Genomic DNA, 18768 nt, shown 5'->3' on the forward strand with positions numbered 1-18768 from the left:
AGTAAGGTAAAGATTTAGGAAGTATTGTTTACTTGGTTTACTGTAGAAACTCTCCAAGAGTTATACTTAGAAGCAGTTCGGTGCAGTGGGAAAAGCTTGTGTTTTAGAGTAACAGAAACCAGAGTTCAAATCCTAGCTGAGCCTCTTTTGAGATATTTAGCCTGACCACACCTCAGTTTCCTCACAATATAATGCTCAAATACCCCTTTGCTGGGTGGTGATGAATTTGAGCCCTGTGCAGTGCCTGGCACACTATGGAAGTAATCAATTGTGAATGAATCACCTTACAATGCTTCGTCAAGTGCCTTTCCGTGCCATTCAGTGCTTCCCAAATTTTAAAGTTCACGGTGAAGTATTTTGGGATCTTGATAAAATGCAGATCAAGTCTGGAATGGGGCCCAAGGGTTCTGCCTGGCTCCCAGGTGATACCAATACTGCTGGGATGCAGACCAAGACCTGAGTAGATTTTACACCACGGGCTCCCAAAGCTGACCCTGGAACCTTGCCAAGACACTTTTAAAAATACTAATGACTGGGTCCCACTCCCAGAGATTCTCACTTAATTGGTCTAGGGTGTGGCCTGGGCATTGGGATTTGTAAAAGCTCCCTTGGTAATTCTGAGGAGCACCCAAGTTTGAAAACCACTCTATGACCAATGGTAATTGTAAATTTGACAATTGTAAGTATTTGTAATTGTAAGTATGACCAATGGTAATTGTAAATTTGCTGAGGATCCAGATGATGGTGGTCACATTTAGGTAACATGTACTATAACACTTTTCTATAACAAATAATGTATATCATGGTGTAATAAAGAGCAGAGCGAGCCATATAACTTAGCAGGTAGGTCTTAGCTAAACAAGTTGCCAAAAGAGCAGAAGAGGGTAAACCATTCAGAGTCTATGCGGACTTCAGAGTTTTCTAGACTTGAAATTAAACTACTTTAAATGAATTATATGCAATGCTCTAAAGAAGAGGGATTTTTTTAAGGGTGCCTCATCAGATGAATTCCAGTGCGTGGCACAAATAGGGAGGTTTCTGTCCTGTCTTATTAACTAAAATGTTTGGGTTTCTTTTCACTGTGCATTCTCCTTTCCAACAGAGAGCGGGAGCATAAGACACATGATACAATAGGGAAAATGTCGAGGCCACGTTTTCAAACATAATCATCCAAATGTGAAGGGACACGCAGTTCAGAGGAAACAGAGTAAGTTGATATAGCAAGGAGAGAAGAGAGCAGGTGACGCAATCTGATGTGACGCTGACATGCCAGATCAAAGACTCTGACGGGTGAGAAACATTTCATTTGGGAATCAAGTGAATTGTTATCAAGTTAACAGAGAGAAGGAGGACTGTGGAGATAATAGAACTGGCTTTCAGCCACCACATCTAAGGACTTTGCCCAGAGGAACTATTCAAGTACTTGTTCAGAACACACGGTCTGGAAGCTTAAATGAAAGTGCCCAGGATTCCAGTGGGGTCTGCTTGCTTTAAATGTCTCCACCCTAATCCCCGGGACCTCCGACCTGCCAGAAAATGTCACCCATCGTCCAACAATCTTCCTCAGAAAGGACCAATCTCCTCACCTGAGATCTTTATGTATTCTACCAGTTCACTGAGTTTAGCACTTAATTTGCATGTTAGCACTTGCTATTGGACTAATTTGTTATACACGCCACTAATTTTTGTAACTTAAAAAAAAAAATTCCTTCACCACGTTTTCAGACTGTTAAGTGTCTTTTCCTGCTCCTTCAAACCAACTAATTTTGTTATGTCTCCTTAATTTCTTAACTCTTTTCTACCATTTGACTGTTTTGCAGAACAAATCTACCACTTCAAAGAAAATAATGTTAAACGATTGATTTGCAAAGCTGAACAATAATTACCTTTGAGGAGTCTGAAGAGAGAGCAGTGAATGGCTTTCTCTCTGATCTTGCTCTCTGAGGTTGCCTGAGTTAGGCAAGACACTCCTTTTCACCTTGTTTTTTTTCTGTGTTTTCCACAACTTTTTCCATAAGTGTCTTTAAAATATGAGAGATTTTGACAAAACGGTATAAAATTTCTCAGAAGGACACATTAAAATTTATCAAGGTGAACGTAGGAGTGGAATTAATATGAACTAATTGCACAACTTAGAAGGAGTTTGAACATACCTGAAATAAGAGAATCATGTTTACATTGACCAGAGTCTGACTCTTAGTAAACTTCAAGGAATTCCACAGAGTTAGTAATAATTGAATTCAAAATGTTAAACTAAATATGTTTATACGGTGATCAGAATCATAAAGAAAGAATGAAAAAGCTGAATTGAAGACCCTGTCATGAATGGTCAAATAAGAAATCTCACTAAAGTGGGGCACCTGGGTGGTTCAGTCAGGTTGAGCGTCCAGCTTCGACTCAGGTCATGATCTCACAGTTTATGAGTTCAAGCCCCACGTCAGTCTCTATGCTGACAGCTCGGAGCCTGGATGGAGCCTGCTTCACATTCTGTGTCTCCCCATCTCTCAGCCCCTCCCCTGCTCATGCTCTGTCTCTGTCTCTCAATAATAAATAAATTTAAAAAAACTTTTTTTAAGAAATCTCAATAAAGTATAACTAGACAGAGCAGCTGGAGGGGCCTGACATCAGGGAAGAATGTCCCATGACTGAATCCCTATAATGGAATTGAAGGATAGACCTAGTTATAAGCACTGGAAGGAAATATGGCCCGCTGGGTGCAATGTGTTCTTTAAAGAGTATAGTTACAGAAGATGAGGGGCACATGGGTGGTTCAGTCAGTTAAGCATCTGACTTCAGCTCAGGTCATGATCTCACGGTTCATAAGTTCAAGCCCCACATCGGGCTCTCTGCTGTTAACTCAGAGCCCACTTCAGATCCTCTGTCCTCCTCTCCCTCTGCCCCTCTCCTCTCTCTCTCTCTCTCTCTCTCATCCTCTCTCTCTCTCTTTCTCTTGCATGATCACAGAAAATGAGGCCTGGCACACAGTAGACACTCAGTAACTCCTAGATGGATGGAGGAAGGAATGAGTGGATGGATGGATGGATGAGTGAGTGCATGGGTGGTTGGGTGGGTGGGTGGAAGGATGGATGGATGGGCATTTAGTCAGAGTCTGTAAAGAGATAGTATGCTACCAATAAAGGTACCCAATTAGGGGACATGAGGAACACAAAAGAAACTCAGCAGCTCCAACAGGCAGGCAGCACCAGAGCTATCCATCAGCAGGTAGAAGGTATTTAGGGAGAAAGAACAGGGAGGCATCTAATAAGAGAAGAGCTCACATCCTGGAGAAACCAAAACAAATGGCAGATTGTCGACACAATAATTTGTAAGAGGCAAATAACACAAAAACTAAACTCTCCAATGAAAAAGCAACAACTACCAGACAGAAGATCAATTCTCAGACCTAGGGCACAGAGTGACACGTTGTCTCTGGACCAGCATACAACTTCAGGTTATCAGAATTGGTCATGGCTGCACTCGCACCAAAGGCCACTCATGCTGAAACATGAAACTCATTAAATCTCTCCTACCTGGAAATGGGATTCGTCCTAGGGCCCAGGGCAGAGCTGAGACTACAGATGTGTTCAGGAAGATCCAGCCTGGGGGAGAGGAGCCAACAGAGGCTGGAAATTAAACAACCTGGGAAGCAAACAGGACCCTAATGACTCCAGTAAGAAGAAAGGAGAACTGAGATCAGGTTCCAGAAAAACGCGAACACCAACATCTCATGGGCAATTCCAACAAGCACCACAACCATCTGGAAACATATCCACCAGACAAATAGCTCTATAGTTGAGAAGCTTGAACCCTCATGTGGTCCCACTTCTATGTGCTCCAATTACGTCAGTAACCTAGTGACATTAGTAACCTAATAACACAAGTGCCACCAGCCATCAACATTCCCTGACTCCCTTCCATGCAAAAAGGCCCTGTCCCAGGCCTCTGTCAGAAAAGAGAATTCCTGTGATTTAGAATAAACTGCTGACAGGAATGCTAAGACTGAGCAAGGATTATGTGAAAGGTATCCAAGGATTTCTCTTTTCCAAACTCGAGACATAGGCCATTCACTCAAGTAGCAGGGATTTCTGCCATCCATTGAAAGCAATGGGAAATGGTCCATTGGGCTCACAGGAATTCGGCTTGCTGAAATCAAGAAGCCAGAATGTACAGAAGGCATTTGCCTTTCCACTCAATAGTCCTCTTATACCCTCATCCAAGTTGGTCTCAGAGCCTGGGCCTCTCTCCAGCCACAAAGACAGAGCAGAAAAGCTGAAAGTCTGAGTCGGCGCCCCAGGATGTGAGCAATTTGCTCAGAGGGAAAGGAACGCCTTCTCCTACTCCTCCAGCCTGCGGTTTCAAGACACCTTCCCCACATCAGTATTCTAAAGGGGTCCTCCAGACGCAGTGGCATTGAGGCTGAGCGGTTGTTTTGGTTTTAGTCCATTCCATATTTTTAGCCCTCAGCATTGCCTCCAGCCACTTGCACTTGCTTAAGAGGATCATTTGCTACTGATGTTTGCTCGGAGCATCAGCAAGATGTGATGGTGCTGCCTTTGCTTAGCAAATAATCCCAGTTTCAAAGGAGGGAGACAAGCTGCCTTGCAAACCCAGAGCCGCTATGGAGAATTCCAGAAGGAAGACTCGACTTTTCAGAACCAGGGTCTGTGGTGCCTCACCTCACGGCTCCGTGAGGCACCGTGCAGCAGCACACTGCCCCCCCCCCCCGGGGCACACTGTAGATGTGACAAAGGAAAGGAAGGGCCTCCCCCAAAGTCTGGATCCCTGTATTGAAAACAAAGTGAAAAAACTTTCTGAATTCTGAATGCTAATGAGATAGAAGCCACTGACCCAGAATTCAAGAATAGGAGAGTGCCCCTTACACTTATGCAAGATTCTTGTATCTTCCACCCCATAGCATCCTTGGTGCTGGCAATGATGCCAAAGACAGCTGGCCCCAGGCTGTCTCCTCCATTCCTGCCCTCCTGCCATTCACCAAGCAAAGAAGACTGGGTCTTCTTTGGATGGGCCATTCGTGTCTCCTTCCTGTGAAAAAATGGGCCTAGAGGATCCAGATGGGGCAACTCTATTCCATGCATCTCCACTCTCATTCTGTGCGGTCTTTTCTTAGCTTAAACCACTAACATCATTCTCTTTCTCTGCTCCTTCCCCCTCTTCAAATCTTGCCCTCCTTGCATTCCCCCAGGGGAAAAGCAGGGTTGGGTGGGTGGCGGGGAAGGCTCCCAGGCAGGACAAAGAAGCTGAAAGGATAGAGGAGGCTGGAGGTGGAGACCAATCCAATTGCTATTTTGTCACTGTTAAAGCTAGCCATATTGACAAGACCTTCCGTTGTCGTCCTGGCAGAAAGTTGAAGATCTCTCTTCTCCAGGCTGTAGCTTTCTCTGTTGGGAAATGGGGATGATCATGCCTATCTTGCAGGGCTACTGAAGAAATGAAATGAGATGATGAGTACACGGAGCCCAGCCAGTAAGCGTACAATAAATAGTAGCAGTTACCATTGATTTTCTCCCCAACAGGGCATGCACATCGGCGCTGTGTACGCCATTCTCCGTAACTGGCTACCACAACCACCCCACGCAGTTCAACTCAGCCAGATGAGGCAGATGTAGCATTACTTCAACCTGACTGCCTTCAGCTGTGGCCCCTGGAGCTGTGGCCCTGTTTCTTATCACGGCCGGGTGAGCCCCAGAGGACAAACTAAGCTTTGCCTTTGGAGAGGACTAACTTGAAGCTGAAATGAAAATTAAAGTTCCTTTTAGAGTTCAGAACATCCAGATATCTGTCCTTTCCATCTTATAACGCTGCTCAGTATTTGCAATTACAGGCTGGCTTCAAGGAGCCACGCTGTAATTTGAAGGACAGGCTGTATCAATATTTTTGATCCACCTGAACCCATGTAAGTGCCTAAGAAGCTCCCGAACCCTGTAAGATTTACAGACCAATTTTCTCAACCAAAGTGGTTTGCATAGGCTTTGGATAAGAATCTGAAATCGTGTTTCCTTATCTAAACTGGACCACTTTAAAAGAAGAAGATACAGGATCAGCTTTCTAGGGAGTGGTTTGTGGCAATACAAGACCAAGGAAAACAATTATCTGGAAAATGAATGTCACAAATCAACAGTTCCTATACAGGAAAGACACGAGACCACATTTCACAGAGCTTGGGAGAGTACACGTGAAATAACTACTATGACAGAAAAATCACTAATTGAACTCAAGTGGTATTATTTATCTGGACCCAGGTCACTATCTCCCACGTTATAACAGAAGAGATGTGATAAGAAGAGATATTGTCTACCTGAACAGTAACTTGGGGTGGTTGGAGGTCATAAATCGGCACAGGTATTAACCTCCCATTACAGTCTATAACAGCCCGCACCATGGAAGTGATAATGGTGGCCATACACCCATCCATCTCAGATAGAATAGAGACACGGAACTCCATGTAGCTACAGTGGAGGCCAGTGGTTTCTCGGGTATAATATCCCCTGTAGTCCATCAGTATTGAGTGCCCCTATGACCAACAGCGTTTTATTGGGAGCCTAAAAGCATATTCTTAGAAGTAGAAGTATGGTAACTTCAAATGGTTACCATACTGAACTGAAAAAAGTTAAAGTCTTGCCATGCAGGAAAAATGAAAACAAATAATAACCTTAAATAGGAAATGGTCTTTCAATAGATTTTTCAAGCATTTCTCATCTTTTTGACCATCTGAGGTCTTGATATCTTCAAATGGATTTGGGGCTATCATAGCATCTGTCCATAATCTCTCAGCAGTACCAAAATTAGCAAATTCCCTATTGCCCCCCAGGAATGAATCCCTGAGGCCATTTGACAGGTAATACGAGAAAAATCGAATCCCAATATACTGGGGAGTGCGGAGCAAGGAATATTTAAGACAATATCTGAATTCGGGGCGCCTGGGTGGCGCAGTCGGTTAAGCATCCGACTTCAGCCAGGTCACGATCTCGCGGTCCGTGAGTTCGAGCCCCGCGTCAGGCTCTGGGCTGATGGCTCGGAGCCTGGAGCCTGTTTCCGATTCTGTGTCTCCCTCTCTCTCTGCCCCTCCCCCGTTCATGCTCTGTCTCTCTCTGTCCCAAAAATAAATAAACGTTGAAAAAAAAATTTTTTTTTAAATAAAAGAAAAGAAAAGAAAAGAAAATATCTGAATTCAACTTGCTGGTGTTATACGAAATAAAAAGACAAAACCCGAGACAGTGCTCTCCCATTCACTCCCACACAGCTTTCTTCCAGAAGGGCGTTGCCTCATGATGTCTCACAGTCCTGCTACAGAAGTGTTCCTAAGGTTAGAGCTGTCCACAGAAAAGTGATTCCATTAGCAGGATCCTCTAGCAACACCTCCAAACTTCACCTCCTTTTCTCCATCCTGAAAACTTTTCTGATTTTTCTTCTCTGCATCGATCCTTCTTGGCAGCATCAGCAAGAGCTGGGAACTTGTTCGAAATGCAGACTTTCGGACCCCACCCCACACGACTAAATAAGAATTTGCTTTTTACCAGGGCTTCCTCCCCATTTCCCTGCACACACAACTTGGAGAAGGCTGAGCCACGCTACATCCTCCCTATTCCTACACTCACTTGGCCCTCCTGAGTTCTCTCCCTTTTTACGAGCATCCCTGAAGATTTTCTTAGTGATCCTGTCCTGATTTCAGTCTCAAGTATTTCCCTTGGGGCTATTTTGTCCTCTCATAGAATATGAAGCTGTGTGTAGGAAGACATTACGTTTTCTTTTGTCTCTTGTGCTTGTCATTATCCATGCTTGCCCAGGTTTGCCCTGTCTCATTCCTTATACTGGTGGCTCGGTGAAAACCAATTAACCGCTTGTCTACTCAGGAAGAGCCTGTGTCCGGTGCTATGGTTACAAGGGTAGGTGAGAGGCCCTGTCCTCTAGGAGATGCAGTCTAAATGGGGACAGCTAGACTCTCTCTTCTCATTCACCCCAGTGGAGGCTCTGCTGTGAGCTCTCCGAGGGCACCAACATTTGAGAAAAGGGCTTCACCAGCCAAAACACAGCAAAAATGACAAAAAAAAAAAAAAAAGATAGCTATTAGAGGTAAGATCTCATTGTCAATTAGGAAAGGTGCCTAAGTTTCCTTTCTGTACTTAGATTAGATGGTCAATGCCCGAAGCAAAGAGACACCAAATACCCTTTTCACCCACTACACTTTCCTATTTCTTCTTAATAAAACATTTGCCAGTGGACACAGACCCATTTGGCATCTTTATCAAAGCAAGAATAGAGAAGCCATTCACACCCTAAAATCCTTGGGGTCAGATGTATCTCTTAGTCTATGTTCACCCATATCACTACACAAAGTGTGAACATATGTGGTAGACTAAAGACAGCAGAAAGTGCTTTGTAACTCCCTCCATAAAAGTGTCATTTATTAACCACCCCTTGCATCTATACTGGCCCTCTAACTAACATTTCTAATGATTAGATATGACACTAGGCCAGTTCCAGGCCTAAGCCTTGAGAAAGCCAGAAACTTCCATCTTTGTTCTTTTGGGATCCCTGAGTAACCATGTAGCTAATCTGTCTACCCTGGTGGAGAATCTCCATGAACAGGTGAGGCTCTGAGACTATGGAGAGAGAGGGAGGCTCAGTCCTACCAGCTCCCAAGTCTGGCTTCAGATGACTCCAGTTCCATTTACCATCTGGCGACAGTCACATGAGAGACTCCAAGTGACACATGCAGAACTGCTCAGCTGAGTCCAGTCAACCTACAGAACCAAATGAGAGCTAATAAATTGGCCTTTGTCTCAAGCTCCTAAATTTGGGGGGAGGGGGGTTGTTATACAACAATAAATAACCAAAACAATGTATTTCTGGTAAATCAGGAATGATCTTGGGATCTCAAGATGCTAGCCCTGCCTATTAGTAATCTACTTCCTGTGAAAAAAAATAAGCAACACGTCCACGCGCCCCACCAACAGTTGAATGATGTCTCAGTTGTGGTCCCAGTGCATGTGGGAAACTCCTGTAATACCCAGACCAACAGATGAGGATTGATAAAGGACAGGGAGGTCGGGGTCCAGCTATACTTACTTCAGAGTGAGGTACTGACTGTTTTCAGGTATGGCCAACCAGACCCTCAAGCAGCTGAGATAACCTGCCACCTTCCCCCCCTAAACTATAAACTTTGCCACTTTCATTAACATCTGAACTCCCAGGCTTCAGAAGAGAAGGAAAGGCTCTACCAGAAACTGGTCAGGCTTCTTGTAGAAGTGCCAAGATCTGATCAGGGATCATGCATGAGGAACGTCTACAGATGTTTGCAGTGAAAACACTTGGCTCTGTCAGAATCAAAAAGCCCCAGCAACTGTTTCCTGATCATCAAGTGCGCCCAGCCTTCAGGTCACAACCATCCACTCACTTTCCAATGCTCGATGGGAAGCAATGCACCCGAGACCTGAATCACTATGCAACCAGTAGTCATTAGTCCCAGAGAGCGGCCGAGTGAGTGCAGAGCGGAGGACCATCCGAGGCCGGCCAACCTGAGACCTGAGAGGCTGGACAAAGAAAGCAGCCATGTGCAGCCGATCGGCTGCACCGTCCACAGAGTTCATCATGAAGTGGTGAAATTCGAAAGCTCTACAAGAGGCCTGTGAGGTCCCAGCCTCAATCTCACACCGGACACATGAGAACCAGTGGGGGTGGTTTAACGGAATCACTGGCTGTAAAATAGTCAGCACCTAATGTATGGTTGGCAGTGCCCTGGGAAAAGACACATATAAAAACCTGCATCAAGATATAATCAACTAAAATTAGGGGAGTAATTAAAGTAATTAGGGCATATTTATATGAAACTTAATCTTGCCATTACAAATTACATTGAGGCAGAATATTGACGGTACGGTAAACGCTCATGCGCCTGCCTGCCTGGATGATCTTGGACACTCACCTTCCCTCGCCTCCATTTCCTCATCTATTAAGGGAAATAACAACACCATGCTTCATTAATTTCGAGATGCATGTTTTCTCACATTTTAACATCTCTGAAAAAAAAACCCATCATTTAAAGGGACGTACAACTAGTTGGTAGTGTTTTTTTTTCTTTCTTTCTTAGTGTACATAAAATGATGGTGCATCTTAGAACCCACAGCATCTTAGACTGGATGAAGAGGTAGGGCCCTACTGCATTAGCTTGTTGCAAGGATTAAAAGCGTTAATAATGGTCAAAATGTAAAACTGCCTTACGAGGGGCCAGTGCTTGAAAAAAATGTTATTGTCACTGTTACCAAAGGGGAGCTTTTTTCGCATGTAAGTACCCACCTCCACAGGAACAGTCAACTGTCTGCTGGAGAGGGGTGTGCAACACCCCTGATCCCTACCTAAACAAGTGTACCCTTCTCTTCATTTGGCTGCCTGGACTTCACATCACCTATCCCTTCCTGTCCACAAGGGCTGGGCTTCTCAACTCTGGCTGCACACAGGACTCACCTGGGGAGCTTTTTTAAATGTCAGTGCCTATGACATCACCCCCGTCCACACACCTACACACACACACACACACACACACACACACACACACACACCTTTAACTGGCCTGGGATAGGACCCTGGCCATTGGGATTTTTAAAAGCTCTCCAGGGGCGCCTGGGTGGCTCAGTCGGTTGAGCGTCCGACTTCGGCTCAGGTCACGATCTCGCGGTTCATGGATTCGACCCCCACATCGGACTCTGTGCTGATGGCTCAGAGCCTGGTTTCGGATTCTGTGTCTCCCTCTCACTCTGCCCCTCCCCTGCTCACACCCTGTCTCTCTCTCTCTCTCTCTCTCAAAAATAAATAAACATTAAAAAAAAAAAAACCTTTAAAAGCCCTCCAGATGATTCTGATGTGCACTCAAGTGGAAAACCACCACATTAAATTACAAGGTCTTTGAGACTAAAGGCCTTTCTAGGAAGAAAACCAATGGGCACCCCAGTTAGGGTACTGGAGTCAGTCACATGTAGGTTCGAATTCCTGTTCCTCCCCTGGGCTAGCTAAGTGACAAACTGCTTAACTTCTCACAGCCTCGATTCCTTTATCTATAAACTTGGAATAATACCTACCTCATAGGGTTGTTTAGGGGATTCATTAAACATCATAATATCAGCTGGGCATACACAAATGTGTATAAATAAATAAGTTGTTGTTATTAGCGTCATTTGAGCACCTACCCAGTGGAGGTGCTTAATAAATATTTGTTGGTTTGGACCCGGAGACCACAGAAAGCCCCTCTCATGAGAAAGAAGGGCAGAGAGAAGGAGGTGATCAAAGGATGCCGGGTTAGGCCATCTCACAACTGAACCGAGGCCTGTCTGAGTCTCACCCTGCGGGCACACGGGAATAATCACACTCCATTCACCAACAGGGCAGTATTCCTCATGATGAACAATGAGGGAAAGTCCTCTGGCCTGGAGACATCTCTACCTGTTCAGTCTCCTGTTTGGGCACATTGGCAACTGACCAGCATCTGATAATTTGGGCCGAAGCACAAACTGAGGAATCTTTCACAACAAGGAGGTTGAAACAAGAAAAATACCAAATGCAGGTCTGTGTTGTTCCTTTCCTCAGGAACAAATCCTGACCTTGAATGCTGAGCAGAGAGGAAGGCCAGGTCCCACAGGCCTCCCCATCCTGCCTGCTCAGGCCAGGAGACCACCAGCCGGGACTTGCCACACTCCAGCAATAAGCCGTACTAACAAGGGTACATGAGAATTGTGCAAAAGCTGCACAGGGAAATGAACCCCGGGCCCCATTCCTCCCGTCAGCATCAAATTTTTATTTCTTGACTAAATAGAAGCTCTGTGGCACAGAAACAAAACTGGAATGGAAATCATTTGCTGCCCTCTTGTGGGTGACTTGGTATCCTTTCCGCCTGGTTTCTGAGATTAGAGACCTGTAAAAGCAGGGGGTGGGGGGATAAATATGATGTCCTAAAGCCCTGCTCACCTCTTCAAAGGACTGGAAAAACTGCACGTCTGCCTGGTCCCCAACCATCCTGCATGCCCAGAAATCGGCCTAGTTCTGGATGGGGCCTTGGGTACCCATAGGAAGTCTGGGTATATCCTTAGCTTTGGAGGAAAAGGGGAAGGAAGAGAAACAAAAACAAAACAAAACAAACAAACAGAAAAGCTCTGATTCGTCATGGTGTATAATTTTCCTATGGTACCGATCTGGATCTGGACTCTTGGCCTAACCCTAGGCCAGTCAAGGCGGCTAGGGGTTGGGACAGATAGCAGAATGAGGTATTCCACGACCGATTTCTGAGGGTTACATCTTCTCTAGAGTAGCTGAGATCAGAGGCTTAGGCCTGTCATGAAATCCTGAACTAGATCAACCAAACCAGGCTCCAGGGAACAGGAGGGGAGGTGAATTCACACTGTAGTCTGGGTGGGAAGTAGACACCATGCCCCCGCCGCAGCCCAAGTCCCACCCCAAGTGGGCCAAACAAGACCTTAGCCCTTCAGGAGCTAAAAGGATTTCTTTGTTTTGTTTTTAGGAATGTTGAAAGATATCTTCCCTAGCTTGGAATATATCCAAAATGTGTGTTGAAGTCACAGTCTCTCTGGAGACTATCCTGTGCTAATGAAAGATTTAAGATTTCCCTGTTAGCCACCACGTAATTTGCAACTTAACTAGTGACAGATAAATGAACTAGGATGGATTTTTTTTAATTATTACCTTCTTAATATATACATGAAATTTCAGAAACCTTACAGAAATGCAGCATTCTAACAATCTAAGGAAAGAAGGGGACCTTAATAAAACAGTGTTTATGGGCTAGCTGGCTGCCTCAGTCAGTAGAGCTTGCAATTCTTGATCTCAGGGTCATGAGTTCAAGCCCCAGGTTGGACACGCAGCTTACTTTAGAAAAAAAATAATAACGTAAGTTTTAACAGTATTTTATGTGCCATTATCTTTTTATTGATATGTCACAATACAATGGCTACTAACACTATTACTGGAGCATTCCTTCTGATCCCAGGAGTATACGCATTAGAAGAGCCTATTTTTTGAGCTTCCTCCAAACCAAAATCATCATTGTTTTCATTTTAAGGCTAGTTGATACAAAAATCAATGAATTTATTTTTTCCTTATTTGATTGTCATAGAATTGCATAAATATAGCTTCATAGTAATAATTCCTCCGTTGGAGGAATCATTAAACACATATCTAATTGTATCACTCACCTACCTAGAACTGCTTACGGCCCCACACGTTCTAAAGTTGCACTGTCTAATATGATGGCCACTAACTGTGTGTGTCTATTAAAATTTACATTTTGGGGCGCCTGGGTGGCACAGCCGGTTAAGCGTCTGACTTCAGCCAGGTCACAATCTCGCAGTCTGTGAGTTTGAGCCCCGCGTCGGGCTCTGGGCTGATGGCTCAGAGCCTGGAGCCTGTTTCCGATTCTGAGTCTCCCTCTCTCTCTGCCCCTCCCCCATTCATGCTCTGTCTCTCTCTGTCCCAAAAATAAATAAACGTTGAAAAAAAAATTTTTAAAAAAAATTTACATTTTAATTCACTAAAATCAAAATCCCTCCATTGCACTGGTCACATTTCAAGCGCTCAATAGCTAAAAAGAAAAAAAAAAACAACTCGAGGGCTCAGGAGCTACATGTGGCTGCCATATTGGACAGCATAAATATCAGACGTGTCCAAAATCACAGACAGTGATCAGTAGTTTTGAACAGCATTTTTCTATAGGATGGCTAAAAGCCTTTGGCAAGACAAACAAAGCTCTTAACACCCTAGTCCTATCTGCCTTCCTACTCTCCTGTCTGGCTTCTTTCTCCAAACTTCCCTAATACGTAGTCCCCTAACCCATCGCTTACACTAGTCTCTCCAGGATGGCTCTCCTGTCCTTCCCACCTCCACTACATCAGTGAATTACTACTTTTCCTTTAAGACGCAAGTTAATCATGAGCTCCTCCCTGCAGTTTCCCATGATCCACTTTGCAACTCCCCACCACTATAAAGTCAATTGGCCCTTTGAGTAATTCCGTAACTGTTTAATAGTTTTATAACATATTCGTCACTTATTAATTGTTCTCAATAATATATTTTACTGACCTATACAATATTTGATTATAAAACAGTTTCTTATCTAATACTAATTTCATCTTTAGAAGTTTTATGAAATAATTATTTTTAACACTAAATGTGAACCTGGATCCCACCCTAGTTTGAAATGCAGTTCTCAAAAAACACCCCTGTAGCTTCAGGGCCAGGGTGATCTGAAAGAATGAGGATTGAACCAGGAAACAGAAAACCTGAGTCAAATCCGCAGAGGAAGCCCTAAGTACCTGTGTGATCTTAGACAAGGCAACTAACCTCTCAGTTTTCTCATTTATCAAATGCAGATTTTGGCATGCTGATCTCTGAGAACTCTCTGAGTCCTTCCAGGACCTGTGTCTAAGGAGGGAGCCAATGGGAAAATGGAGGACAAAGCAGAGCAGTGCAATTGGGGGGGTGGGGGGGGGGCGCCGGATCAGAACTTCCCACTCTTCATTATGAAGCTATGGGAAACTAAATCTAAATTTCTGCCTATTCTTCATACATCCATACCAAGATGGGTAACTCCAAGGACTACTGCCTCATTCACACCACCAAAGCCACCATGTTCTCAGAGCCACATCAAGAGTCATCACCTGATAGCGACATACCTACAGCTGGGCCCTCAGACGTGCTGTGTTTATGATTCACTTTCAAATACTAGAATTACTGGGGAGGACTCAACACTAAACAAGTCAGATACCACTATTCCCCCCAAATGAATACATGGCAGTCTCCTGAGATGTTCAGACCTCGGCTCAACCGTCATCTTCTTAGAACGGCTTTCCCAGACCACGCGCCAGGCCAGTTGTCCTTCTTAACACTACCCCATTTTGTGTTCTTTATAACATTTACTGTTATCCTGTTTCCTTGTCTATTACATGCCCATACACACACTAAATGATAAGCCCCACCAGAGCAAGACTATATCTGCCTTATTCACCATGGTTTTCCTAACCCTGTAGTAATGACTCACACATGGTAAACACATAATAAGCATTTGATGACCATTTGCTGAGCGAATGAGGTCAGCAAAATTATGGCACAATCACCCCTACAGTAAGACTCCATTTGGTAGCGTCTTTAAACCTGCCACTATTCCCACGTTTGCCCTCCAGCACTACAGAGCTGTTTGTAAAAGTCTTTTTACTGTCCTGACCTTGCTGTGTTATACACTAATGAAGCTCCATTCTCATATATTCCAGTGAGCACACTCTCTTCCTTTGGCACTCTCTTTATACTTTGCTGTCCCCTTAGTAGGCCTCAGTGGGGCTTACCAGCCTATACTGTTCCCTCTTTGCTAGGAAGTCAAGGGCACAGGAGCTGGGTCCTGATGGCTCTGTGTATATGGAACAAAATTTTGTACCTCTGACTCCATGACTCAGAGCATAGTGAGTCAACCAAGAGTGGGGGGGTCCAGGGACCAAGACAGCTCCAGGGACCTCAATGGTACCCAAGTGGGATCAATTAGATGTTTTTCATGAAGACTTTTGAAAGATAGAATGAAAAAACCCAGAGACCAGGAGTCACCAATCTCTAGAAGACATCGCGAACACTTACCTGTAGAATTGCCCATTCTGAGATTTGGTTGTCCCATTCTTCCTTTAACTCTGTGAGATATAATGGTTTTTCTAGTTGATTTCCATTGCTTATAATCAAATGAACCTTAACTGATACAGGCAAAGGAGTACTCCATTCCACTCTGTATCAAGTGACTCTGTCACCAACATCCTATCTGGCAGATATCACTGTCGTTAGAAATAAATTAATTGTAGTTACAAATAAACTTACACCTTGATTGAAGTTGGCTGTTCAGCAGGAAGCTGCCGGCACACTGTAAAACGTGGGAATGTGGATGAAGTCTACCAATCCAGAAAGAACCGAGGTTGCTGGGGAAAATTGTACAAAACCAAAATGATCAAATTTGATGGGAATAGCGACTAAGACTTAATGTTATAATCATCTACATAATCAGATATGAGGAGCTGGAAAGATCTGGCTTGTTGGCTGTGTAAATGGAGAAGACATGAGGGTTTCAGCTGAGTCTAATCTCCCAATAAGCTAACATGATGAGCACTAATAAACTGATCAAATTTCCAGATCTTGATAGGTAATGATGACACTGCAGTCTGTGTGGATTAAATATTGTTTGAAGTATTGTGTCTAAATCTGTTGCCATTCTCTAAGGGTGACATTGACTAGAGATCACCAAGGGGAGGGCTCTAAAGCGGTAAGAGATAAAGCATAACCCATGTGAGAGGAGGAACCATTAACACAATCAGGGGTGTTTGGTTTACAGAAGATAAGGCTTAAAAGTGCAGTTCCTTCATCACAAATTTAAAGACCAAACACAGGAAAGGAAACCTTCATTGAAACTCAGTAGACAGAAGTAGGAACAGTGGAAGAAAATGGAAGGGAATCAGAATTTAATCTAAAGTATAGCTTTCTATCAGAATGTTCCAACAACAGAATAACACGTCTAACCAAGAAGTAGGCTACCTTCCCTGGAAATATTCTCCACCAGGCTAACTCTAGATATTTTAGAATGTGCTCCTGCATTGGTTAGATGAGTGGCACGGATGACATCCCAGGCCCTTTCGATACTGAAATGTGATGCTTCCCAGGCAGATGCTATCACTCACTGGCTGGCTTGAGAGAGGAAGTTAATTCCTCTTGGGCTTTTTAGCCTCATCTATGAGAAGGAGGAGACTAAATTAGATGGTCTCAAGGTCCCTCAAATTGCAAAACTCTGTAACTTACAACAGAGAGGGAATAGAACGGCTGAGGAGGGAAGGTAGGCTCGCAGGGTAGGAAAGATGAGAGAGAGGAGAGAGGACAGGCTGATGTTTACAACAGGAGAGAAAAGAAGGAATCAAAAATTGGAAGGAGAAGGAGGAAAAGAAAATGGAGAGTTTCTGCCTTTCCCCAGCCCCTCTTCAGTCTATTTAATAGCTCCAGCTCCACCTTCGTCATTGTTCAGCTATCTTGATAAATTTCAGCTGGCGTTAACATAAAGCATGTGGTTAATATCATAGTTTTAACTTCCAATTCAATTTTATTACTGAAAGAGTCTTTTTTTCCAAACAAGGATTTCTCTGAGACCCACTGCATTTTCCTTTTATATTCATCACATATTAAAGGTTTCCAGGAGCCCCTAAATTTCCCATTTATGCTGATGCTCCCATTTGGTATGCTGAGGGTACTTCATCGCCATTCGTTATGAATGAGCTACAACAGTATTGCAACAGCGCTCAGCAAACAGCTCCTGACTTTCAGGTGTCATTACATGCAAGTTAAACTAAATGGATGAATTTTTAGCAGGAATAATGTAGTTCATGTTGACATTATTCACAGCTTTCCCAAGAAGACAGGTATTAATCAGACAACACTCGTGTAGGTCTCAGTATATAAATATTTGGGCGTCTGGCTAAACAGTGCCCTAACCTTTAAAAGGCATATAGACCTTATGCTTTAAATAGGATCATCAGTATAAAGGGCAATTTAGGACAAATAAAAGGAAGAATTTCTTTGCACAGGAGTATGGATGTATATGGAACCCATTATCTCAAGAGTTTAAACAGCATACAAATAAAAATAGGCCCCCAAGAAGGATCTCAATAACTCAGTAATCACAAAGTTCTGTGAATTCTTCCTTCAAAATCATTCATGCATCTGTATCTTCCCCTCTACTTCCACTGTCTTTACCTTGGACAACATACATTTACTGAGGCCTAGAGGAAAATTTTTTAAATATGGAAACTCAGGTGTCATCTCTGGAAGTTTATAATCTAGAATGTAAGATGTGGTATCCAACACGAGATAAATAGAAAAGCATATAGGCACATGCTAGGTGTGCTCAATGGACCGACAAACAGTGATTACTTCAGAAATTTAAAAGAAGGAACCATTTCTCAAAGCAGGAAGACTTCCTGGAGAAGGATGAATCTGATATGGCCATAAGGCATGGAATAGAAACACACAAGCCATTAAAGATGAAAACTCTATAGACCAAGACATGAAGGTAGCCAAGGATATGACACAATTTTGAATAATGCAGCTTTTTAGGTGGAGAATACAGTTCATATCAAAAAGCTTCACATAGAGGAGCACAAAAATAATAATTTAGGAACCAGATATTGGAAGCCTTTGACAATCAAGCTACTGAGTTGAGATTATTCTGTAGGGGGGTAAGGAATCATCAGAGCAAGAAATTCTGACAAGAAGCAATAAGGACCCAAGTTGAGAAGTTGAGAGCAACAATGTGAATAAAAAGGAAGGAACACTCTGTTCTATAAGACACTCTATTCTTCCCTTCTAAAACCCAATGCTGCTGGATTAATCTTCCTTTATCGTTTTGCTGATCTTCCTTCCACTTGAAAGTCCCCGTTGCATCCCACACCAAGTCCAAACTCCTCCTTTTGGCATCCACCATGCTCTAGTGTCTTTCATAGACCTGGTTACAAACCCATTTGCCACTTACTCTCACCAGGACCCCTCCACCGCATTCAACTAGTCAGGGGCACCACTATGGCACCCAGCACATAACACCCAGACTTTAAAAGCATCGATTTCTACTATTTTTATAAGTCTTAGATTAACCTTCATCTAATACATAGGCATAATTAAAACACAAATCATTTCAACTTCCCCAAATCACAATTTGGGAATAAACCTCTATGAAAAATT

Source organism: Prionailurus viverrinus, chromosome B2 (genome assembly GCF_022837055.1).
Source record: "Prionailurus viverrinus isolate Anna chromosome B2, UM_Priviv_1.0, whole genome shotgun sequence".
NCBI lineage: Eukaryota > Metazoa > Chordata > Mammalia > Carnivora > Felidae > Prionailurus > Prionailurus viverrinus.